Genomic DNA, 16,381 nt, shown 5'->3' with positions numbered 1-16,381 from the left:
CTGGGAAGAGTTTAGGGGAGGAATGTGATCAAAATATACTGTATACATTTTTCTTTAAATAAAAATATTAGTTATTGTAACTTTAAAGAGGGCTCACCAGCACTACTAGCGCAGATGTCACACAGGGCCTCCTTCAGCCGCCCTGCTCCTCTCTCCTCCGCCCTTGGTTTGCATTTTAAATTACCCATGACCACTGGTTCTCTTCATCTGTGCCAGATGCTGATCTGTCAGCTCCTTCAGAGCAGAACAGAAGGGTGAGCCCCAAAGCCTGGCAGGGGAAACCCCGGTTGTGAAAGCATTTTGTAACTCGTGGGTGGAGCTCAACCATGTGAGTCCTGCTTGAAATCCGACACTGGGGAAAGACCATTTTTGGGCATAGCTTGTATGACCACATCTTTGCAACTGGAACTGACATGGCTTTTGTCCCAGGCGCCGTGAGTAACTGTCCCCTCCCTGCCTCCCAAAGCCGTGTTCAGTTGGCACAGGGGCTGAGGATTGCCAAAGACAATTCCCACAAGCAGTTTCCACATGTCCAGCTCTGATCTCTTCAGATGTAGAACCAGGGCTCAGCGTGTGATCACATGACGCAGCAGATCAGAGGCGTGAATTCGTGCAGTGCAGTGGACCAGGGAGACATGGGCTGGGTGGAAGACGGAGCAACGAGGCCGCACGCTAGACAAACCTAAGCCTGAGACATGAGCTCTGGAGGAGAAAGGATTGTGTGTCAGCTGCAGTCACCTCCAGAGTTAACCTGGCTCTGAAAACGCTATCTGGTTCGCTGAGACTCCATCCCCTTTGGGGCTGGAAGACATATTTTTATCATAAAGTAAGTGCATAATTAGTGACCATGCCATTTTCAAAGTTCGCTTTCATCTGCCATCCCATTATATATACCGAGAGGGAGGTTTTACTGTGCCCATTTTGCAGATGTGGGAATTAAGGCCTAGAGAGATGAACACCCTAGTCCACCAATAGCTCCTGACTTGTCATGACTGGCGTGCAGATTACAGCTGGGAGCTGCAGAGGGATCTAGGTGGCCTGATGCCCAGAGATACCTCCTTCTCTGAGTGTCTGAGCAGCAGCATCTATCTTTCCTGTCCATGATTGGCGTGCTCTGCAGCACCACTCTGTAGCACGCTTACACCTGCACATCATCCTCTTACCCAGAGAGCTCAGTTCCTGAGGCAGCACATTTGTATTGTGGATTAGATTGTAGGATGCTGAGTCCCGGCTTCCTAAGCCACCCGAGGGTCCCAGGACAGAGTCTGTAGGATGCTTGGTCCTGGATTCCTAAACCACCCAAGAGTCCCAGGACAGAGTCTGTAGGATGCTGGGTCCCAGCTTCCTAAGCCACCCGAGGGTCCCAGGACAGAGTCTGTAGGATGCTGGGTCCCGGCTTCCTAAGCCACCCGAGGGTCCCAGGACAGAGTCTGTAGGATGCTGGGTCCCAGCTTCCTAAGCCACCCAAGGGTCCCAGGACAGAGTCTGTAGGATGCTGGGTCCCGGCTTCCTAAGCTACCCAAGGTTTGCTTAGCAGTCTGATGAATTTCCATTCATTTTTCTGTGTTCATTCAGCCACAGGTGCATTATCTATCAGCAATATGCTAGCCTCTGAGATTCTGAAGGTGACCAAAAGCCAGGCCCTCCTTCCCTCTGCAGTGAAGAAATACAGGAGGAAAAGAGGCATCTCGAAGCAGGGACTGGGAGGCTCAGAGCTCAGCCTTCCTGCTGGGTCTACGGTTGCTGTCCAGATAACTCATTTCTCCTGGCCAGTGAGTTTCAAGGACAGCTTTGGGATCAGCCTTGCCAAAAGCTGACAGGTGTTGGGCGTCTGTGGTTGTGCTGAACACCAAATGCATCCACACATGCATACACATGCACACTCACATGCTAACATGCTCTGCTGGTTTTACATTCGCTGCTTCTGCTCCTTTCAATCCAACCTCCCATGTCTTGTGAGCACTAGTTCTGTCCCCAGGGCTGGCGCTAGGGTGAGACGTGGGCAGCATTTATTTTTATCATAGCTCTGCAAGCCATAGTGTGACACAACTATGTCAACAATTTGGGTCCTTTGAGGAGGTCAGGGTCGTCAGTCCCCAGTTCTCTCCCTAGTGTGTAGGTGGCCATCTGTGCTGTCTGGCTCTTCGCTTCAGCCTACATATATTGGTGTCCCTGTGTCTATATTCTCCCATTCATATATTGGCGCCACCACAGAGACCTAATCCTAATCCAGGTGCCCCAGTGAAGACCCAGTCTCCAACTCTAGTCCGCCTTGAGCCTCCAGGGCTGGGAGAGAGGCCTCGGTCCGCCTCCTGCCCCCAACACTAAGCACGGTAATTTCAGCTCTCCTGCTGCTGTCTGTGCTCTTGAACATATCTTAAACATGTATTATAGACTCACAGGCTCTTATTATATATAAAAAAATAACAACAAGTATAATTTACGTTTCAAAGTGCAGAAACAAGCAAACAAAAATCAGATCAAATGCTCGAATGAAACTGAAGAGAAAAGAGGATTGGAAATGCAGCCTAGTGGGTAGAGCACTCGCCTAAGCTTGGGCCCCAAACTAGCACATGAAAGGAAGGGGGGAAGGAGGGGAGGAGAGAGGAGGGGAGGGGAGAGGAGAGCAAGAAAGAGGAAGGGCGGGCGGAGAGCAGAGGGGAAGGGAGGAGAGGGAGGGAAAAGAAGAAGGGAGAGCAGAGGAGAGGCAGGGGTGAGGAGGGGGGAGTAGGGGAGAAAAAGGAAAGAAAGAGGAAGAGAAGAGAGGGGAGGGGAAGGGTGGCCAGAGAACGGGACTGAAACAGGAGGGAAGCAAGGACTAAAAATGGAGGGGGGGGGTGGGAGGAGGAGATAGAGTACAGGGGAAGGGAGGGGAGGAAGGGGAGGCAGGGGAAAGAGAGAGGAGGGAAGGGCTGGGTAAAAAGAAGTTTTTATTTTAAGATGAATTTGTATTTTGTTTTACCTGCATGCGTGTGTGTGTGCCATGCGTGTGCACCATGTGTGTGCCTAGTGCCAAGAAGAGGGAACAGGACGCCCTGCAGCTGAAGCCGCAGGTGACTGTGAGGCACACTGTGGGTGCTGGCACCTGGGCATGCAACAGAGGGCGCCCTCTAAGGATGGCGTCACTGTGACCTCAGTAGCACAAGGGGCTTTGCTAAGAATGCGCCTCGCTCTGTCTCATCAGCCTTAGGTGATCAGAAACAGACAGAGTAGCCCAGCTATGACCTGCTAGGCTTTGGGTGGACAGTGCCTGGGAGGGGGGTGTGTGGGGGCGGGGTGGCTGTGGGGGGTGCAGGGGAGCACTTTAACTGCAGTGAGCTGATTCCACATTCCCAGGACACTCTGGACCCGGCTGCTTTTTGTTGTGTACTGAAAAGAGCACAGCTAGGGACACTGCTTTTAATACCTGGCTGGCCTCCCATCCGCCAGGCTGGCCCCAGTGGCTAGGTACCTATTTGTCTTAGAGATGGAACGTTCTGAGCAGGTAGCTGGCCTGGAGGATACAGGGCAAAGAAGCAGAGGTATGGGGGCCTCTGACTTGGGAAATCTGTTGCCATAGCAACTGTGTCTTCTGTGCTCCTATAACATCTGTGGGTGACCCTACTGATGATCATGGGGCCAGGGGGAAGCAGAGAGCCCCAGAGGTTGTACAGCTGTGGCAGCCTTGTCAATAAAGAGCCCACACACCTCAGGAGGAGAGAGCTGAGCACAGACTGCTCTTTCCTCCGGAGCGTCCACAGGAAGGACCAGGGGAACACAGGAGGAAGGGCCAGAGCCAGACAAGCTGCAAGTCGCCGCTGCAGCTAGCAGAGGGCATCTGCTGCCCCTTAGCAGATGTCTCAGAATCTTCCCTGCAGGACCGCGCAACAGAAAAGCATGCCAGCCTCCTCAATTTTCCCAACTGACGTTGCAAAATACATCTTAAAAGCATCAAAGAGCCAGGGGGAAAATAATGGGCGGTTTGGGTAAAAATAGCATGTTGACGGAAAGCCTGGACGTGCTGCTCAACGGAGAGTTCACAAGAAGAAAGAGTTCACAAGTAAAAGATCAGAGGGGACTTAAAGGGAACTGCACATACCAGACTCCCCACATGTGCAGGGATGAGGCACAGGGCGGGGGCGGGGGCCGTGGGGGCAGGGGGACTGTGGCGGGTGGGGGCGGGGGCGCGGCATCTCTGCCATGAGGGAAAGCTCAGGAGAACTGGTACCTTCTTTGTCTGTCTTACTTTCCCGTTACTGTGATAAAAATGCCCTGACAGAAGCACCTTGAGGGAGGGAGATTTTATCCTGGCTGTGGTTCAAGGGTGGGATCAGAGCAGGAGTCAAGGTACGAGGAGCCGGAACGAGCTGGCCACACCGTACCCACAGTTAAGAAACAAATCTCTGCAAGCGAGCTGTTGTTACTTGGCTCTCTCTCCCGTTTACACAGCCCAGGATACCCCCCTCAGGAAACAGCCTCATTCACAATTAAGATGGGTCTTTTCAAGTCAGGGGACACAATCAAGATTATTCCCACAGGAATATCCAGAGGCTCTACTCCCAGCTGATCTCAGATTCCAGCAAAAGGACAATTATAGCACTAAGTGTCACAGTGTCCATTGGGGGTGGGGGGGTGGGGGGGGGGGAAGAGCCTAACAGTGGAAAGAAAGGACAGCTAGCTGGGCCTGGCTCTGAAGAGTCCCAATCCGGCCTGCTCACAGACCTTTGTCCCTGTTGCTTCTCGAGAAACTGACAGAGGTCCAGAGGAACCAGGCTCCCAGGGAGAGGCCAGTGCTGCTCTGAAGACTCTGGAGTCCCTCCAGGTGGCCTGCAGGTTTGAATCACCCCTCAGCAGTAGGGGCCCACACACCCACAGACCATCTGCTTGGTTAACTCTTTCTGTTCTGCTATTGCTGTCCTATGGATGCCTATGGATTCCCCCTAACTGACAGATCCATCAGTCTCCACAAACACAAGACAACAGGAAGGCCCTGGTGGCGGGTGAGGAGGGGTGCTCAGCCATTGAGGGGGGTAGAAATGATGTCATCTGAGCTACTAAGAGATGGTGACAACTACCCACACCCTATTCCTATTCTCCAACTGACTGACGACACCAGCAAAGGCACATCAGAATCTGTGGAGCTCCTGACGACAGCCTCCGTCTTACTGCACTGTCTACCTCAGTCCCTTGAACTGCACTGATCTCGCCCACTGAGCTCCCTCCAGGAGTGGATGAAGTGGATGAGGACCCTAGAGTTGGTGACATTCTATCAAGGGCAAGGTGAGGTCATGAGAGGCGGATACACAGTGAACACAGGCTGGGCGTGGTGGCACACGCCTTTAATCCCAGCACTTGGGAGGCAGAGGCAGACGATCACTGTGAGTTCGAGGCCAGCCTGGTCTACACAGCACAGCCAAGGCTAACACAGAGAAACCCTGTCTCAAGCAAACAAATAAACAAACAGCAACAAAAACCACAGTAGCCACAGTGTTCTAGAGACAGAAAATGGGGGGCAGGCGGCAACTGGAGAACACCCAGGCAGTGGCAAGCTACCTAAGATCTAAAAGTCAGACTCATGCAGCCTGAGGAGCTGGGGGTGGGGGAGGGGGAGGGGGCTTTCATATGGCAGTTTCTTCTGACTTCAAACAGTTTCTCCAGGGGGGAGGTGCAGACCAATCTACTAAATTTCTCAATGAACTCTATTACTAGCCAGGAGAGAAATCCAAGCACACCGCATGTAATCTTTTAAGTGTTCTATGCCCACAGGCTTTTTAATTTTGATTCACCCATTCATCAAGGAACCAGGATCTTGAGATACTGCCACGGACAGACAGACAAAGTCCCAGCTTGTAAGAACCTCACTTGACTCAGAAGCAAGTAGGAACCAAGGCTGGGGACTGTGAGTGTTCCCTGCTGATTGGAGGTGGGGTGGGGGGAGGGGGAGGGGGCTAGAGTGGGGGGGTGAGTAGGGGGATGGGGAATGGGGTGGGGGAGGAATGGGGGAGGGGAGGGTGCAGGGAGGGAGGAGGGTGGGGGAGGGGAGGTGGGGGAAGGGTGGGGGGAGGGTGACTTTAAGTAGCGTGGTTAGGGCTCTCTAATTACAGCTGTGATTAGAAGAGATTACAAAGGTAGGAGAATCACAGAGCTCGGGGCTGGGGTTAGGGAGCTGGCCTGGCCTGTACAAGGCCCTGGATTCTACCCCAGGACTTCAAAGCCAAAGGTGAGGCCTCGTGCCAGGCAGGCGTTTACGTCTCTGGAGACCTGTCATTTCTGCTTATGATGAAGTGAATGATTCGACTCTGTCATACACTCTCGCCCTGCAGGACCACAGCAACACGGCTAGACAGTGGGTAGAAGGCTCCTGAGAGACCTTTTCCTTCTAAGTTAATTGCCTCAGCGTATTAGTCACCATTTTCCTTGCTGGGACCAAAAACCTGACAGGAGTAACTTAAGGATTTATTTGGGCTCACGGTGTGAGGACAGTCCACTGCAGCAATGAGTGGCTGACTACCGGTGGCTGGTCATGCTGCGCCCCTGTCAGGGAGCAGAAAGGGACGGACGGCCTTGTGGTTCAGTTCCTTTTCCTTGAGATCCAGCCCTGGAACCCACCCCTGGGAGACCACCCCGGGAAAAGTGCTGCCACACCTAGGGTGGCTCTCCTCCCCTGAGGCCAATCTAGAGTGTCCCTTCATAGGCACACTCGGTGACTCTAACCCTGCCAAACCCTCACACTCGGGGACTCAGTTCCTGTGGTGGGAAGTCAGGTGAGTTCTTTACAGTCTCTCTAAGAGGAACTTAAAGGAAACACAGTCTGAATAGAAGTTTCTTCCTGGGGCTGGGGCTCAGTGACTAATTCTGCTATCTGTGACAGGACGCCCAGCCTGGCCCATGCAGTGCTACTGATGCCACAGACAGGGCAGGGAGCGGGAGTGGCTCTCCTGTGACCCTCTCCTTCCCCAGGGACTGGGCCTCATGGGTTAGACATGTGTATTCCTAAGGTGTTGGAATATATACATATGTGTACATACGTACACACACATACTGGGTAATAAACATGCACATGCGCGCACACACATACACACATGTGCGCACACATACATTTATATATACTGTTGCTCACCGTAATATGCTCTTGACTCAGGGGCCCAGTGGAATTTTCCTAACTACTTTGTAACCCTGTAGCTGCTGGTTGCAGGAGCATGTCCCAGTCCCGGCATCTTACGGCATCAGCGAAGGCTCATAAAGCCATTTCTTTCTGATGTTCCTTTATTTGAAGGGTTTTTTACTCCAAATGATCCAAATGAGTGTCTCAAAAGAAGACACGTGCACACTCAAGAGGTATACGAACAAGGTTCCAGAGTCAGGAACCATCAGAGAAACGCAAATCCAAGCCCACCAGTTAGGACAGCAATTACCCAAAGGACCAAAGATGGCAAACATGAGTGAGCACATGGGAAAAGCTGGACCTTCACAGTGTTGGTGGGGGATTATGGGCAGAGCAGCTACTGTGGGAACCAGCATGGAGCTCCCTGCAAACGTCACAGAGATAACTGCCTGTGGATACAACCCACCAATCCCACTTGCGTCGCCTGCATTCAATACATGAGGGGGAAATTGTTGCTACCAACTGGAAGTCAGATGGAAATAAAAACATCCTTTTTCCTCTGCCCAAGTTTCCTCTTGGGCCTTGGACTTCCCTAGGTGAACACCTGTCCTGGGGCAGCAGGGTCAGGGGACTGGAGGAACACAGACATCTTGTCCTGGCGTGAGCCGGATGGAAAGATCCAGAGGTCTCAGAAGAATTCCGTTTTGCTTCCTTTCTGCAGCTCTCCCAAGACACAGGAGTTCTGTGGCGAGCTTCCTAGAGCAGGTAACTTTATTTACCTGCGTATCAAATTCAGAGGCATCTGGTGGGCGGAACGTCTCTCAAAATGGGGAGACCAGAACGGATCTGAAGGTGAAGTCTCAAGAGCTCCCGTGTCCCGCCGTGCAGCCTGGCGGGGCAGCTGGAGAAACAGGCTTGCCTGCCCTTTGTTCGGGCTATTCTCAGCTTTCAGCATTCTGTGTGGAGAGGTGTTTATGGATATGTCTGCTATCAAATGTCTTTTTCCTCCGGTTTCCACTGATCACCAGGCCCAGGCTCACCCAGCCGCCCTTTTAGCACACTCCCGGTGGGAGCTTGCTTTCCCAGCCCCTGGCCTGACTTTGCCCATCATCTCTATCCCTTGTTCCTGTCTTTGGGGACCTGACAATGATCTCCGTCCCCCAGTGAGCATGACATCCCAGCCAGTACAGATTCTGCCTCAGAAATGGCCAACAAGAGCACGGAGGTCAGCACCCGGACCGCTCCATCCCCCTTGGCTATCTTGATTGAGAACTGAGCTGTTACCAGCAGAAAGACAGAAGGCCGGAGTCCCAGTGGTACCCAGGACGGAGGACCCTGCTGTTCCGGAAGGGCCTGTGTTCTAGTTTTATGGACTATCCAAGCCAAAGACTTCCCTAGGGGGCTTAAGGCAGTTTTCTCTGCATTATTGGCTTTAATTATGAATCATATCAACATTGGCTGTACCAATTCAACAGTGAGAAAGAAAGGTCAAATTTAGTAGAAGTCTTTGGAGTTACAGACTCCTTCAGAGCAAATGCAATGAAGTGGCAGCATCCTCCTTGTGGGCCTCAGCTGGCCCAGGCCTCTCCCCAGTCTGGGGTCATCCACTGCTCACCGCCTACCCTGCCGTTTGCTCCTTGGGGCCACTCTGGATTGGGGGTGTTTTTGCTTGGTCCCAAGGCCTTTTGCAGAGAATAGAACTGGGCACGTTGAAGGCTTGGCGCTGACCTCTGATTTTCCCTCTGCGCCGAGCAGATGGCTTTGCCCCAGCTCCTGAAGACTGAGGCTATAAGGAATGAGGCACACCGCTGGCCGAAAGGTGTATTAACTGCCTTCTACTGCCATCATAAAGCACCACCACAGCAGCGTAAAGGGAGCTTGTTTGGGCTTACAGCCCCAGAGTCCATGGTGGCAACAAGCAGCAGGCGCTGGGGCAGGAGCAGAGCCTGCGAGCCTACACCCTGAACCACAGGCAGGAAGCAGAGAGAGAGTGTGTGAACTCAAAATGGCACAAGCTTTTAAAAACTCTCAACTTCCACCCTGACCCCCGGGACCCCTCATACCCCTAGATGACATACTTCCTTCAACAAGGCCACACCTCCGCGAGGCTTTCCTGAACAGTGCTACCAGCTGGGGAACAATTCAGATGCCAGAGACTATAGGGACATTTTATTCAAAACCACCATCCGGGCATCCTCATGGCTCCTTGGCATCCTCAACACCAAGACACAGGGACAGCTGTGGTCCAGATGAGGACCCATCCTCAGATACAGTACAAACTACTGGTGAGGTCAGAGGAAGGAAAGCCTCTCCTGAGCTCACGTGAGCCGAGCCTGCTTCCCCCTCCCTCCCTCTCACTGGATGTCTGAACTCCGCAAACCCTGCTGAAACCCTATCAACTCAAAGAATGGCCAACCGGAAGCTGGCTTCATATTTGAATATTCTTTTCTGTTCCCTCCGCTGACGAAACTTCAAGTCTGAATCATAAGGTTAGATTGAACAAAACCCGCCGGATTAGACTAAATGGTAAATGATGTACATCAACAACAGTTTCCCCTGTGCCACAACATCTGTACATCAGGCACCAGATGTATTCCTTCCAAGGAAATCAGACCGTTGTCACCTGCTTCGGCATCATTGGAGTCTGTGAACAGGGTAAGGGCCCGAGTCAGCTCACTCCAGCCATCAGGGCCCACAGAAGGCAGTCTTCACGGAAGCAAAGGTGTTCCCTGACCACATGTCAGGTAACTAGGGGCGGGGGGGGGGGCAGAGGTGGTGGGGAAGAGGATGTGTGGGATGTGAGAATCTCAGAGGATCCCTGACTTTCCAGACGCATGGTAGACTGTCCCCTGAGCACCCTGATGGAAACTGTTTCCTGTGGAGGCCTGGTGTGGCTTTCTAAGCAAGACCCTCACCGTTTTCTTGACTATCTGGATGCATAGTCCGTAACGCAAAAATCTCAAAGGCTCAGCCATGGTTGCCAAAACCACCCAGCTGTAACGCTTGCTCTGCGTAGAGACCACCCCTGAAGGCTGCTGCTACTGCAGTTGAGTCTCCTGGTGGCTCTTTGTGTCGGTCTCCCTCTTGGGGACTCAGCCCGTTCCTTCCCTAACACCCCACTGGGTCCCAAACCACAGGGAAGGAGAACAGGCTGTCCAGTCACCTGTGGCCCCTCTGTGTGGGACGGATTGACTCTAAAATAACCTAGAGCCGTGTGGGATGGATAGGGCCGTGTGGGAGGCAGCAGAGGTAGCATGGAAGCTGGAGAGAGTCACCATGGCAACCAGCTTTCTGTCCCTCTCTTCTCTGCTGCCTGGTCCAGACTTCCTCTCTCCAGAACATGAGGCCTGAGTTTCTTCCACATAGGCAGCAGGCACTAGCAGGTCTCTATGGGTCCCCCCCACTCCCAACCCAAGTTGGACAAAAGTGAGCTCCAGTGCTCAGTCCCCAGGCAACAGGAGAAACCCAAACCTGCCTTTCCAGAGTCTCGGGTCCAACACCACTTTATTTTCAGAAGTAATGAGGATAAAGTCGTAATGGATACGGGTGGGCATCCCAGGCAGTGGCTGCCATCCTTAAAAGTGAGAAAGCGAAGTCAGGAAGATTCACCAGGGGTGACGTATGAGAAGGGCAGGCAGAGCCTGGAGCAGGGCAGCCACAGCCACAGCCACAGCCACAGAGTGCCAGTGAGACAGTTAAGGCAGAGCTGGCTCCCCATTGGACCTGGGCTGGCTTTCACACCTCTGGGAGGCAGAGCCACGTGTGGTAACTAGTTATAAGGACCAGTTAGAAGTACTTTGTCACAGCAGCCACAGGATACTCATACGGTACCCAGGGGGGTGGCTCTATTTAATGTGTGCCCTGCCAGCTAGATTGCTCACGGAAGGCAGCCAGCAGTCCGTCACGTCTTTTGAAAGCTGCCTTAACACTGCAGTGTCTAGCGTCACAAAGAGCACTTGCTGCTCACAGATGGGTGATAAGAAACGGGTGTCCTGAAAAGGACTGTTGTTTTCCTAAAGTTCATTTCTTAAGAAGTCCAAAAAGCTTAAATGAAAACGAATCACCCATGATGGCTGTCATTTGAAAAAAAAAAAAGTGATACATCTTCCATATATCCAGGTTTTCCAGAGAAATGTTTTGTGTTAGTGTAATTATACATATTTATGGGCCCAGTAGGGAAATTCGATCTATGCATTTAGCATAATGACAAAATCTGGGTAATGCACACTTCCATCTCCCTCAGCGTTTACTGTTTAGTGTTAGGAGAGTGCCTTATCTAGTTCTTCATAAAATATACAATAAATTGTAAACAGTACTTTATCATCATCCTATGTCACTGTTACGCTGGCACTCCCCCTCCCCCTCCCCTTGTCAATGACTCTAGTGACCTCTGCTCTGCTCTCAGCGTCTATGACATCACCTCTTCCGGCTTCCATACCTAAGCAAGAACGTAACACTTGTCTTCCTGTGTTGGGTTCAGTTTACTTAACATTCTCCTCCGTGGGAAGGATTATATGTGTGCAGAGGTGAGCTCCCCACAGTCCCTCCCACTCAGACCTACCCAGACACCAGCTGAGCCCACAGCCCCAAGATGGCTGCTCCCCGGCTCCTCCACTTGGCTAGAGTGGTGACTCTGCAGAGGTCTGTTTGCGTTACAGCTCACCCCCACAGCGTGGGAGAGCCTGTCCTTTCCTCCAGCTTCCCTCTAGGGCTCCCATCAGCTTTACATATTTGGAAGTATTTCCAAGTGGACAGCCCTTACAAATGCGAGGAAGCCATTCTTAGCCCAGAAAGGCGGCTTCATCAGCCTCGCCTTTGTTTATTCTTCTGGAATCAGTGACATCATAGCTTTAAAAAAAAAAAAGGACTTCCAGGGATGATAACTCTCTGCCTATGTCATGGTCCTCGTTGCCTCTCCTGCCCTTGCTGCTCGCTCTCATGTCGTGAGGAGCCTGGTTTACTGGAAGTTTAGGTAAACAGCCCTCTTCTGAGTAATTAGGATCCAATTAGGACACAGCTTCATGTCTGCGTGAGTCAAGATCTTACCCAACCCCTGGGAAGGATTAAATAGGTCAGGCCTCTGTTTACAGAGCAGAGCCGAGCTGACTGTGGCAGGCAGCAGCCAAGTCCTCCCTGGTGGCTAGCCCAAGTGGGTCTGTGTTCTCATGCTGGTCCTTGTGAAAGGGGCAGACCAAAGGCCAGATGGTCCGCAGCCGTCATTCCTGACATGGTGGGCTGGTTCCACGGCTCACCAGTCCAGGCCACTATCGCCTTACACTGACTAGCCCTACCCTGCGAGTGACAGGGTCATAGCACCGTCCTCACAGGCAGTCTTTCTATAGGGGACAACCGTGCTGAGTCTCCCTGCTGGCTAATGTCTGAGCTGCCTTGCTATTCCCAACTGTATACCAATTTTTTTTAAAGTATATGTGTCCATATGTGTGTTTACATACATGTGGAGCCAGGAGGCACACTTCACTGTGGTTCGTGCTATGCTGGCTGACTTGCAGTCTCTGCTTTTCCTTTGCTGGGATAACAAGTGTGGCCCCCACTCCTGGCGTGTTTTTTGATTTTTTTGTTTTGAAGTGAGAGGTCTCAGGACGCGCTCAGCCCTTATGTTTGGAAGGCCAGAACTTGATGGACTAAGTGATCTCCACAGTCCCTCAAATCCTTTAAATACGTCATTCCTCCACATCTACAATGCTCATCCCTGTCAGCCCCAACACAAGCCAGGTGTTTCGTTCCCTTATATAAAATGGCCTGTGCGCATCTCCCCGCATATTTTAAGCACCTTTAGATTAATAATCATATAAACAGCCTATATAATAATAAACAGCGTAAATTCAATATAAACATACTCTGCTTGGAAAACAATGACAAAAACAAGTCAGTTGAGATGTGTTTCTTTTCCTTGAATGTTTTCCATCCGCAGTTGGTGGAATCAGCGTTTGGAGAGCCCTCAGATGGAGGCCGCCGGGGACCAGAGAGGAGAGAGGATGGTGTGGGCTGTGAGCTCACTGTGCGCATCCCACCGCGTGGATGCCTTGCTGAATTGCTCTGCACACACCTCCTAAGAATAAAAGCATCCTCTAATGCACACACAAGACCACTGCAACAAAGACGTCCTCCGGGCAGCTGGAATAAAACTGGTCCTGGTATTCCCCTGTTGCTGCTGGTTTGCTGTTCTGTTCTTGGTCTATAGGGTCTATCCTGCTCTATAGGGTCTATCCTCCTCTATAGGGTTGTGGTGATATGCATGTCTTCTGCACTGAGTACAGCTGGTGAAATGTTTATCAGTTACATTTATTTTTTTCCCCAGCTATGGGTTGCACATCTGTTTTTGCTATTATTATTTAATTTTTTTTTTTTTTTTTTTTTTTTTAGTTTCAACATTTTTCACTCTTGTGTTTATTATTTCTTTATTCCTATTTTGGGGGTTAATTTTTTCATTTCTTAACGTGAAAGGTTAGGTCTTTTTCTTAGCTGTTTCCCACAGACTTTAACATGCTGCGTTGTTATTCTCATTTACTTCAGAGCAGTGTTAACTCTTCTCATGACCCATGAGCTATTCAGAAGTATGTTGTTTAACTTCCAAATATTTGGGGATTTTCCAGATCCTCCTGTTGTTGACATATTAAATTCTGCTGTGGGCCGAATATAAACTTTGTGTGATTTCAATTCTTTTAAATCTGCTGAGGCTTGTCCTTGCGCTCAGCACATGATCTGCCTGAGAGCACGTACGAAGAATGTACGCTCTGTACTTGTCATAGACAGCACGGTCACACCCGCTAGTCAGCTCGGCAAACAGAACTTTTTTAGACCTTGCATATTTTACCAACTTTCTGTTTGTTTGCACAAATTTTTATATAATTGTGTGTGTATATATAGTGTGTGTATGTGTGTTTGTATGTGTGTGTTGCGTGTGTATGTGTGTGTGGTGTGTATATGTATGTGTGGTGTGTGTGTATGAGTGTGTGTATGTGTGTGCATGTGTGTGTGTATGTATGTGTGTGTGTAGGAGTCTTCATACCATAGTGGCACATGTGGTGGTCAGGGAACAACTTTGTGGAATGATTTGTGGAATCATTTCTCCACTTCCACTTTTATGCGGCTTCTGGGAACTGAACTCAGATCACCAGGCTGCGCAGCCAGCACCTTTACCCACGGATCCATCTCACTGGCCTAAGGTTTGTCCGTTTTTCCCTTGGGCTCTCTCTGGTTTTGCCTCCATGTTTGTGTGCCCTGGGCGTGTTAGCTCCTCCGTGGTGGTCTGACCCTCTGTCAGGATGACCTGCCCCTCATCCCTGGCATTTTTCTGACGCCAGCAGAGTCAGACCTGCTTAATTTTGATTATTTAAGCTTCAGCCCATGTCTGACCTCTCACTTTTTCCTGTCTTTATTGACACGTTTAATATTAGGTTCTGCATAGCTCACCCATGCCTGTCTTCTGCATTGTGCCTTCCCCCTTGTATAAGCTCAGCCCTTTGATGAGAGTTCTAACCAGTGTGCACCGTGTAATTGCAGGATGGCTGAGTGAGTGTGCCATCTTGCCTTTTTTCTTGTATCCCCTAGACCCCTTTTTTTTTTCTTCTTTCCCATTCTGACTGCACATTTTTTACTGTTCTATTTATATACTCTATTGGATGAAAAGCTATACTCTCATTATTTCAAAAGTGCAAATTCTAAGATGCTTGGTGCTCAGCATCTCAGGCACTCTGCATGAAACTTAGCATCCTTAGTTAGGGTCTCAGGCTTTTTGCCCAATTTCTGTTGTGCTGCTTTCCTCTGTAATTTTAACTCAAAAATTTGTTTTTGCTATTTTGACTTAAATTTTAAGACCTTTTTAAAAAAAGACAAGGTTTCACTGCATAGCCCCGGCAGGCTTGGGCCTCACTGGGTTGACCAGGACAGCCTTCAACTCAGAGATCCGCCTGCCTCTGCCTCCCAAGCGCTATGACTAAAGGTGTGCACCACATCCAGCAAATCAGACCTGGAAATTTTTAAGTAACTTAAGAAGTTGGTTATGTTTACTTATTTTATGTGGGGAGGGCATGCACGTGTGCTCACATGCATGTGAGGGTCAGAAGACAACGCTCTTCCCACCTCAGGGTCCAGGTTGTCAGCTTTGGTAGCACCTTAGCCTGCTGAGCCGCCTCCTGGACTTAAGTAACTTTAAAAGGAAAAATTTAACAAGGCAAATACTTTGTATATATCCATATGCTTAGCAGCACTGGGTTATCTTTAAATCATACAGTCATGGGCTTCTTATTCCTGTGGCTTAAGGGACTTAATTTAAATTTACTATCCTAAATTTACAGTGGGTCCCCTGGAAGTGAATTCTTGGAAGTGGGTGTTTGTTTCCAAAATATTTTGTTCCCCTTGGCAAACGATTATTTTCCATATATAAATTATAGGCTAATAGGGCTTATTTACTATCTGTCCATCTGTCTGCCATTTAACACGTCCTGTTTTTCTCTCTGGCACTACGCAGTTTCTGATGAGAAGTAGCCATTCTCACTGTCTTTGCTTATATTTCTCTCTCTCTCTCTCTCTCTCTCTCTCTCTCTCTCTCTCTCTCTCTCCTCTTCTCTTTTCTTGTTTTTTTTTTTTTAAGATAGGGTCTCTCTGTGTAGCCTTGGCTGTCCTGGACTCGCTTTATAGACCAGGCTGGCCTCAAACTCACAGTGATCCACCTGCCTCTGCCTCCTGAGTGCTGGGATTAAAGGCGTGCGCCAACACTGTCTGGCCTAAACTATCTTATTGTGATGTTTTATCATGGAGTGTACACACGTGTATGTGTACATGTATGTACAGGTGTGTGTGTGCGCACGTGCACGTGTGTCCTACAGCAGGCTTCTGGGGTACCCAGCAATGTGATTTTCATCACATTTGGAAACATTACGGCTACTACTCCTTCAGTGTTTTTGCCTCTCCTCTCTGGTGTCTTCGAGGGGCATTCTCTGGAACACGTGACGCTTGTCTGAGCATCACTGAAGCTCGGCCCTAGCTGTGTCTCAGGCTTTGACGCTAACTTACGCCTCACACCAACAGGCTCCAGTGTGTGACCTAGCTGCCTTTTCCCTCCTTTCTCACTTTGGCTATGCATTTTGTACAGGTCAGGCAGGCGCTGTGTGTGTGGCGTGATTTAGGGTCCAGGCAACTCCGGTTTCCTCACAGGCTGCAGGGCTTCGCTTTGGGAGGTAGCCAGGTAGCCCAAGGCCAGAAACCCAGAGGCCTGCTATGCTTTTCTAGGGGACGTCTAAAGTGATGGCGCTCTGACTGTCTAGTGCTGCCACA

The 16,381-nt window shown here is 50.3% G+C and overlaps 1 long non-coding RNA gene across 1 annotated transcript; it reads right to left on the bottom strand.

The window, feature by feature from the left end:
* Window positions 1-7,262: 7,262 nt before the first annotated feature.
* Window positions 7,263-12,008, bottom strand: LOC311608330. Its single transcript, XR_014782909.1, has 4 exons — window positions 11,646-12,008; window positions 10,560-10,658; window positions 8,700-8,870; window positions 7,263-8,040 (listed from the first exon to the last, which is right to left on the bottom strand). It is a non-coding gene; the product is annotated as an uncharacterized lncRNA (long non-coding RNA).
* Between the last annotated feature and the right edge of the window lie 4,373 nt (window positions 12,009-16,381).

The sequence above is a fragment of the Acomys minous genome (assembly GCF_964271855.1).
Source record: "Acomys minous genome assembly, chromosome: 11".
Lineage (NCBI taxonomy): Eukaryota > Metazoa > Chordata > Mammalia > Rodentia > Muridae > Acomys > Acomys minous.
The sequence above is the reverse complement of the archived record's forward strand: the minus strand, read 5'-3'. Positions and strand labels throughout refer to the sequence as shown.